Raw genomic sequence first — 8352 nt, forward strand, 5'->3', positions numbered from 1 at the left:
CATTCTGTACATCAGGTTATTTATTCACTTGATTCTTAGATTCATTTGTTGATAGATGCATGTTTGTTGTTCATAATTTGTATCTTTACCTTTTTCTTCTTCTTCCTCTTCTTAAAGGATACCTTTCAGCATTTCATATAATACTGGTTTGGCGGTGATGAACTCCTTTAGCTTTTCCTTATCTGTGAAGCTCTTTATCTGACCTTCAATTCTGAATGATAGCTTTGCTGGATAAAGTAATCTTGGTTGTAGGTTCTTGGTATTCAGCACTTTGAATATTTCTTGCCATTCCCTTCTGGCCTGCAAAGTTTCTGTTGAGAAATCAGCTGACAGTCGTATGGGTATTCCCTTGTAGGTAATTAAGCCTCTTTCTCTTGCTGCTTTTAAGATTTTCTCTTTGTCTTTTGCTCTTGGCATTTTAATGATGATGTGTCTTGGTGTGGTCCTCTTTGGATTCCTTTTGTTTGGGGTTCTCTGCGCTTCTTGGACCTGTAAGTCCATTTCTTTCTCCAGGTGGGGGAAGTTTTCTGCCATTATTTCTTGAAATAGGTTTTCAATATCTTGCTGTCTCTCATCTTCTGGCACTCCAATGACTCTGATATTAGTCCGCTTAAAGCTGTCCCAGAGGCTCCTTACACTATCTTCACACTTTTGGATTCTTTTTTCATTTTGCTTTTCCAATTGGGTGTTTTTTGTCGAATCTTTGGTTTGATTATTGTACTCCTCTGGTCTGCTATTGGGTATAATATTCTTTATTTCAGTCCGTGTATGCTTACTTTCTAATTTCTTTATCGTAGCATCGAGGGTCTCATTAGTTTTCGTGAGGCTCTGCACAAATTTATGGCAAGCCCTCAAAATTGCGATTCTTAGCTCCATATCCTCCATTTCTGTCATGTTTCTTTGTCTCCGCATCTTTTATGCTTTCTTGGTGCACCCCCTTGTGGTCTCTGTGCGCAGTCTTGTTCTAGCCAAGCCTTAATTGTTGTAGTTAACACTAGAGGGATTTGACCCCCAGGCCGGCTGGCTATAGGAATCAGCTGTACGGAAAACGTCTGCCTTCTGGGGAGGCGCTAATCCAGCCTTTGCCTGAGGCGATCGGCAAATGGCTGTGCGCAGGCTTTGGGCGGGGCGGGATCAACAGGGCGGGCGGAGGGAGCAGTTATGGCCACGCTCAGTCCCGTTCCCAGAGGCTCTGCTTCTCAGAACCCCGGCAGCCGCTGCAAACCTCAGAGAGAAAGCTGCCCTCAGGTTCCAACTGATGCCGGATAATCCCGCTTCTCCCGTTTGAGTCTGGGTCCCTAGAGACTCGCCCGGATCTGGAGCCCAGAGTCTGAGACTCAGTCCCGACAGAAAACGACAACCGAGCCCTCAGCCACCAGCCCGCTTTGCGCGCGCACCTCGGTACCTTTGTATTTTCCACACTGCGCCGCCTCTGAGCCTCGATTTGCTGTTCTCTTTCCTTCTAGTTGTAGAGTCTCTCTTCAGCCAGCCTTCCTGTGGTTCTGGGTGATGTTCGTTCAGTCTTTTAGTTGTATTTTTGAAATGGTTGTTTGCGGCAGCGGTCTCCGGTGTTTACCTATGCCGCCATCTTGGTCTCCTCCAATCGAGACCCCTATCTTATCTTCTGTTGTAGAAGATGGAACCCCAATCAACTGAGCCACACCCACTAGGGAAATCTTTAGCCGTTTTTTTACAGTTTGACATCGGTATGAGCCTAAGAAACAATTATCACAGTCCTGATAGTGACCACCTCTGCCCTTCATTGCTGGCCACATCCCACTGAGGCCAGGCTGGCCACACGAGGACAGAAGAGCTTTGGGGTCAATATGGAGCTGCCATACTTACTGAGTAGAAGGTCGAAGTTTTTATTTTTAACAATTTTTTAGATAGTAAAGTATAAGTGATATGCAATAAAGCATTCAAGTTTATAGTTTTTTAACTTTAGGACATTTTTATTTTTTTAAAATATATTTTGAGCCCTAACCGGTTTGGCTCAGTGGATAGAGCATCGGCTTGCGGACTGGGGGGTCCCAGGTTCGATTCCGGTCAAGGGCATGTACCTTGGTTGCGGGCACATCCCCAGTGGGGGGTGTGCAGGAGGCAGCTGATTGATGTTTCTCTCTCATCGATGTTTCCGACTCTCTATCTCTCTCTCTTCCTCTCTGTAAAAAATCAATAAAATATATTAAAAAAAAAAAAAAAAAAAAGAAAGCATATCTTGCCCTAGCCGGTTTGGCTCAGTGGATAGAGCATTGGCCTTTGGACTGAAGGGTCCCAGGTTCGATTCCAGCCAATGGCACATGCGTGGGTTGCGGGCTCGATCCCCAGTAGGGGCCGAGCAGGAGGCAGCTGATCGATGATTCTCTCTCATCATTGATGTTTCTATTTCTCTCTATCCCTTTCCCTTCCTTTCTTAAATCAATAAAAATATATTAATTTTAAAAAAGTAAAGAAAGGCTAAACTGGTTTGGCTTAGTGGATAGAGCGTCGGCCTGCGGACTGAAAGGTCCCAGGTTCGATTCCGGTCAAGGGCATGTACCTTGTTTGCGGGCACATCCCCAGTAGGAGGCAGCTGGTCGATGTTTCTCTCTCATCGATGTTTCTAACTCTCTATCCCTCTCCTTTCCTCTCTTTGTAAAAAATCAATAAAATAAATTTCTTTTAAAAAAAGAAAGCATATCTTATGCATACATGGCATCTGAATATTACTCTCCCTTCTCTCTAAAAAAGACTTGTAAAGACTGAGTCAATATATGTTTCAAGTGTGTCATCTAGAACTTAAGAGATGGCTTGTTCTAACCAACCCTATTATAATCCTCAGTCTCTGATGAGTGTCTTCCTCTCCCTTTTGTGGATATTAAAAATTTCTAGATAATGTTAGAGAATAAAGCACCAATGTCTTCAGGAATCTCTTGTAGCCAATAAATTATTTTATGCATCTAGACTGCCAATTTTTTTTATTTTAGAGCAGGACGGGGAGAGAGCTGGAAAAACATCGATGTGAGAGAGAAACATAAATTCGTTGCCTCCCGCACAGGCCCCAACCGGAGCAAACCCCCTGGGTATGATCCCTCATGGGGCATCGAACCCACCACCTTTGGTGGACAGGATTGCACTCCAACCCGCTGAGCCACACCAGCTCAACCACGTACATGAAGCCACGAATTTCAGGCCTTGGACAGTGGACAGCACAGGGCTGTAGCCTTGAAGGGAAGATGGTATAGCAGGTGAGGTGGCACCTTCCCACCCCGCCCAGGCACTTTCCGAACCTGCTTAGGGACAGGGAGCCAGAGAGCGGAGGGCGGAGGTAGAGAGCTCAGAGCTCAGGACCCTGGAGCCCGCCTGGAAGTTCTGTAGCTGTGTTTTTTTGAGTGAGCCATACCTGAGCAGGAGATTATTTAAATTCAGGCACTGGAACTGCGCTGCCCCTGAGTGTCAGGACGATGCCAGCGACCAGTAAGGAGGGCAGGACACAGAATGATGGAGCTCTTGTTGCTGCCTCCCGGACTTCTTCAAGAGCTAGGAGACAGCCCTAACTGTTTTGGCTCAGTGGATAGAGCGTCGGCCTGCGGACTGAAGGGTCCCAGGTTCGATTCCGGTCAAGGGCATGTACCTTGGTTTCGGGCACATCCCCAGTAGGGGGTGTGCAGGAGGCGGCTGATCGATGTTTCTCTCTCATCGATGTTTCTAGCTCTCTATCCCTCTCCCTTCCTCTCTGTGGAAAATCAATGGAATATATTTAAAAAAAAAAAAAAAAAAAAAAAGAGGTAGGAGATCAAACCTGACACTAACCCCAAGGACAGGACTGATCTGGGTCCCAAGACTTTGGAATGCTTCCTTATGCTTCAGTCTTTATTTTAATTATTATTGATTTTTTACAGGGAGAGGGATAGAGACTTAGAAACATCCATCAGCTGCCTCCTGCACACCCCCCACTGGGGATGTGCCCCCAACCAATTTACATGCCCTTGACCGGAATCAAACCTGGGACCTTTCAGTCTGCAGGCGGACGCTCTACCCACTGAGCTAAACCGGTTAGGGCTATGCTCCAGTCTTAATACCAACATTACCTAGTACTGGGTGTTGGTCCTGGGGCTCTGGGGCCCCGAGGAACCAGCCTGGGATGATGCCGGGCATCTAAATGGAGTTTTCCGGGGGCATTAAGGAGGGACCTTGCAGGCAACAAGGAGAGGTCAGCCAGCTTGGTCTGGCTCGTGCCCCTTGTAGCTAGCCAGTCACAGAGCATGCATTCTTTTAAAAAAACTTTTATTGATATTTATAGACAGGACGGGAGAGAGAGAGAAACATTGAGGTGAGAGAGAAACATCAATCGGTTGCTTCCCACATGCGCCCCGACGATCAAACCTACAATGTGGGTATGTGCCCTACCGGGAATTGAACCTGCCACCCTCTGGTGTACAGGATGATGCTCCAACCAGCTGAGCCACACTGGCCGGGGTGAGCATGCATTTGTTAAGGACAGGCTTCTGTAGGCCCACAATGTGTGGTGATAGGAGGGACTGTGGACAAAACGGGCCACATACTAACCCAGGCTCAGGTAGGCCTGCCTGACAGCCTTACAAACTCAGAGACCTAAAGTAACCACATAGGATGGTCTGAAATTACAATTTTAACTAAAAGCAGTTTATGGTGGGTAGTTTCTCTCACCAGTGTTTCCATCTCTCTGTCCTCCCTCTCTCTAAAACCAATAACAACATACTTAGAAAATAAAATAAGATGCAAAACTGCCGTTCTCTGGAGCACTTTCTTAATCGGTTGAGATGGGCTTCCCAGCAATTGTCATTTTGGGTCAAGTAAACTCATAAAGTGTAAAATCCGGGGTGCAAGCCGCTGTCACAAAGAACCAAGAGACGCTTTCTATGCAAACGCAAGGGGTTTATTTAGCTTCCAACATATGTCGGGGCCCACAACTTACTCTGAACGCGGCAGAGCAGTGGCCGTGAGCCCCGACTAAGGGTTCAGGCATAGGTTATATACTTTTTCTAGCTAACGGGGGGAGCAAACGGGGGAAGCAAAGGGGTCACTCTTCTGGGAATCTTGGCGCCGTTGTGAATTAATGCCTGTCCACTTTCTTATCAGGTTGCTTGCTTTTTAGTTTACTCCCGGGCTGCAGCCATCTCCGTAACCTCCCTGGCTGCAGCTGTGTCCCATAAAAGTTGATTGTTCCATCTCCCCCTCCTAACCTTCCTGATTGCCCTGGTGCTTGTTAAATGTAACACTCTGGTAACACTTTGATGCCGTTTGTTCCTTGACCTCTCTGACCTGATTATATTGGCGCCTCTCATTCCCCCCTTTTTCTGTGGACGGTTTCTAATCTTAGAGACCCTCAGGCTCAGCTAAGGCTGAGTACTGTTGCCTGATGATAAGGAAAGAAACTATTTTAGCTTTAGCAACTTCTATTGAAATAGGATTTTTCTTCTTAAAATTTCTCCATGGCTATTAAAAAGCCAAATTAAGATTAATTTATCTACTGTTCTGATGTTTGTATAAACACAACAAGAATGGTAACTGACTACCTTTGCTGGAATTTCATGGTTGAATTTTAATGTGCCCCGTAGGGCTAGGAAGCCATGCCACCCAGCTGCCATCAGGCCCGCCTGCAGTATCTGCTGAGTTAGGTGAATTCTTCACCTGTAGCAATTCCACCTGAGCCCACGCTCCAGGCTTTAAGCCCATCTCAGTAGCCCTCCTACTTGTTGCGGCCCAGAGCGTGTGGGGGCTCCGCAGGAACGTAGAGGCATCCCTACTGCTCCCCTTTTACTCTTACCAACCGCCAGTGATGGTAGGGCATCGGCCTGACACTCCAGCGCCAGCCATCTTCAGGGCTTCCAAGCAGAATACCAGGCTTCCTTCGTGGCATTTTTACTGGCTTCAAGTCTTTAGAGCTTAGACAGGGCTCTTTAAAACATGATACTCCAGTCAAAGTTTTTCGTTAATAAAACCACTATTAGGAACCGGTCTTATTGAATCTATGCAAAGAAATGTATTGCCATGTTAGCATCGCCAAATTTCGGAGGAATTACATAAGAAGAAAGACATACTGATCTACTCTAAGATTTTCTGACTTTCCTTGTCAATTCCTTTTAGTTGTTGGCATTAAACTTTCTTTTTATGTATAACTATGCTTCAGACTTTTTACTCTAAACAGGCTTTTTTTTTTTTTTTCTCTTTTCAGACTACCCCTGACATGGGCATGGTCATAAAGGCCTGCAAGCAGTACACAGGCTGCCAACTATTAGCTGTCTCTTAACAGAGACCAAAACCTGATGGGCACTGTTCCCTGCCCAGGTGGGCACCTGCCCTCTTGGCAGCTAGGCACCCTTTACTTTTTGGGGCTCACCCCACATAGTACCCTTCCAGGATAGTCAACATACATTTAAACCTGCAAGAGAATTAAAGGTTAATGTGACAATGAAACATAATATAGGCATCATGGCCGCTTTAGGCAGCCACATCTTCTGCTACTAAACATGTGATTCTATAAATTGTCCTTGTCTCTTTGGAGCCATGTCCATGAAGATGCAGGCATTATCTAAGTCTATTCAATGTTACCAGCATCAGGCAGGTCGAGCACGCTGTAGCTTGACGAAGTCTTTCCGGATCATGGATGGGTCCGCTGACCGGACGTGGGTGTGATGGACTCAGGTCACGACGCCGTCTATCTTGAGAGCGGTGGGGGTCGTCAGCACCACGGAGTTGGGTGTAGGGACCTTTCCATTGAGGCTCCAGGAGGTGCCTTTTGCCTGGGTGGCGCCAAGGCGCAGCCAAATGTCCTCGTGCGCCCTCTGGAGCCCTCTCAAGAAAAGAGACAATTATCTTTTTAGTGAACAAGTATCTTTACAGTCTTGGGCTTTTGAGCAGATAACAGGAACATCATCCAAGTCCCCTGATGGGGGCCTGACAGGAACAGATGTGGGGGCCTTTGGCTGGGGGGGTATAAAGTCTCCATTCTTCCTCCCTCGGCACTGCTAAGGGCAGGATCATTGAAGAGGTCTCTTCACCTAGGCAGGGCTGTGCTGAACCATCTGGGGCAAAAGTGGTTTCTGCTTTCATTTTGGCTAAAAGGTCTCTGCCCATTAGAGGGACCAGGCAATTTGGCAAATACAGGAATTCATGAACCACCTGATGGCCGCCTAACTGACATCGGCGGGGGCGGCAGAACAGTCTGCAGCTGTGGTCCCGGTAGCTCCAATAATGGTGACTTCCTGTCCTGAGAGGGGAGCTACCTTCTGAGTAACTACCGAGTGCTCTGCCGCTGTACCAACCATAAAGTTCACAGTCTGGCCCCCGATTTTCATTTCGACCATCGGTTCATGGGGGCCCAGTTGGAAAGAGCCCAGCCTGTCCTAGTCAGAGTCAGCTGTTGCCAGTCCGAGGAGGTCTGCCTCAGGCGGCTCTGGCCAATAGCGGCTGGGTGGTTTGGATGGCCTCGCCAGCTTCTTTTGGCCTGCTCCTGCCCTGCCTGCCTCTCCACTCCTGCTACTAAACCTTACTCTGTCCCTTCTTATACATGCAGAACTGGACCCAAGGCAGCGAGTTTTGAGCAATTTTAAAATTTCTTAACATACATTTTATCATTCATGTTGCAGGGAGGGACCGGGTTAGCTCCTCCTGAATGAAAGAACTAATCAAAATAAGGCTTATTTTCTAACTTCATTTGTCCCTGGGCATGGACAACAAATGACACTAATCAGATTGACATAAACGATTTAACCTTTGTTTAGGGAGGCAAATGCAAAGCATTTACTCCAAATGTCTTTGGTTTAGGGAAAACAGGATTTTTGTTTAGTTTCCCTATTCTACTTGTCTCAGCTTACTGGTCTATCATGCATTCATCTTTCTTTTAACATTTATCTTTTTCTTTTTATTACATACACAATTTTTACAAATTTCATTCTTTTAGGTTAGTCTTCAAACCTTCTTTCTATGTCCTTCAAAAATGCATAACCATGCCTCAGACCTTCCATTAAGTATTTCTTTACCTTCCTCCATCACATCAAAGCTGTACATTCCAGTTAGTTAGAACTCTGAGCCTTAATTAATTTTTAAGGTGACATGTAAGTAATTAACATTCCTCAGATTAGCAATACATTCATCATTTTTTTTTTTTTTTTTCTTGGAGATACAAACAAAAATTTTACTAGCTAAACAATTTTAAACAACAAAGACATATACTTAAACAATAAAGACAGATAACATTTCCCATTAAAACTTTGAATCATCACAGCTAGCAATTATCAGTTTGTGAGTATACAGGCCTTGTTGACGTCATCTTGGGATAGCTGTCTGTCTCTCTGTGGTCAGCGACTTCTCGTAAACTTCAAAAATATA

The sequence above is a fragment of the Myotis yumanensis genome, unplaced genomic scaffold, assembly GCF_028538775.1.
Source record: "Myotis yumanensis isolate MYYU_CA2020_CCGP unplaced genomic scaffold, mMyoYum1.0.hap1 SCAF_23, whole genome shotgun sequence".
In the NCBI taxonomy this organism is placed as follows: Eukaryota; Metazoa; Chordata; class Mammalia; order Chiroptera; family Vespertilionidae; genus Myotis; species Myotis yumanensis.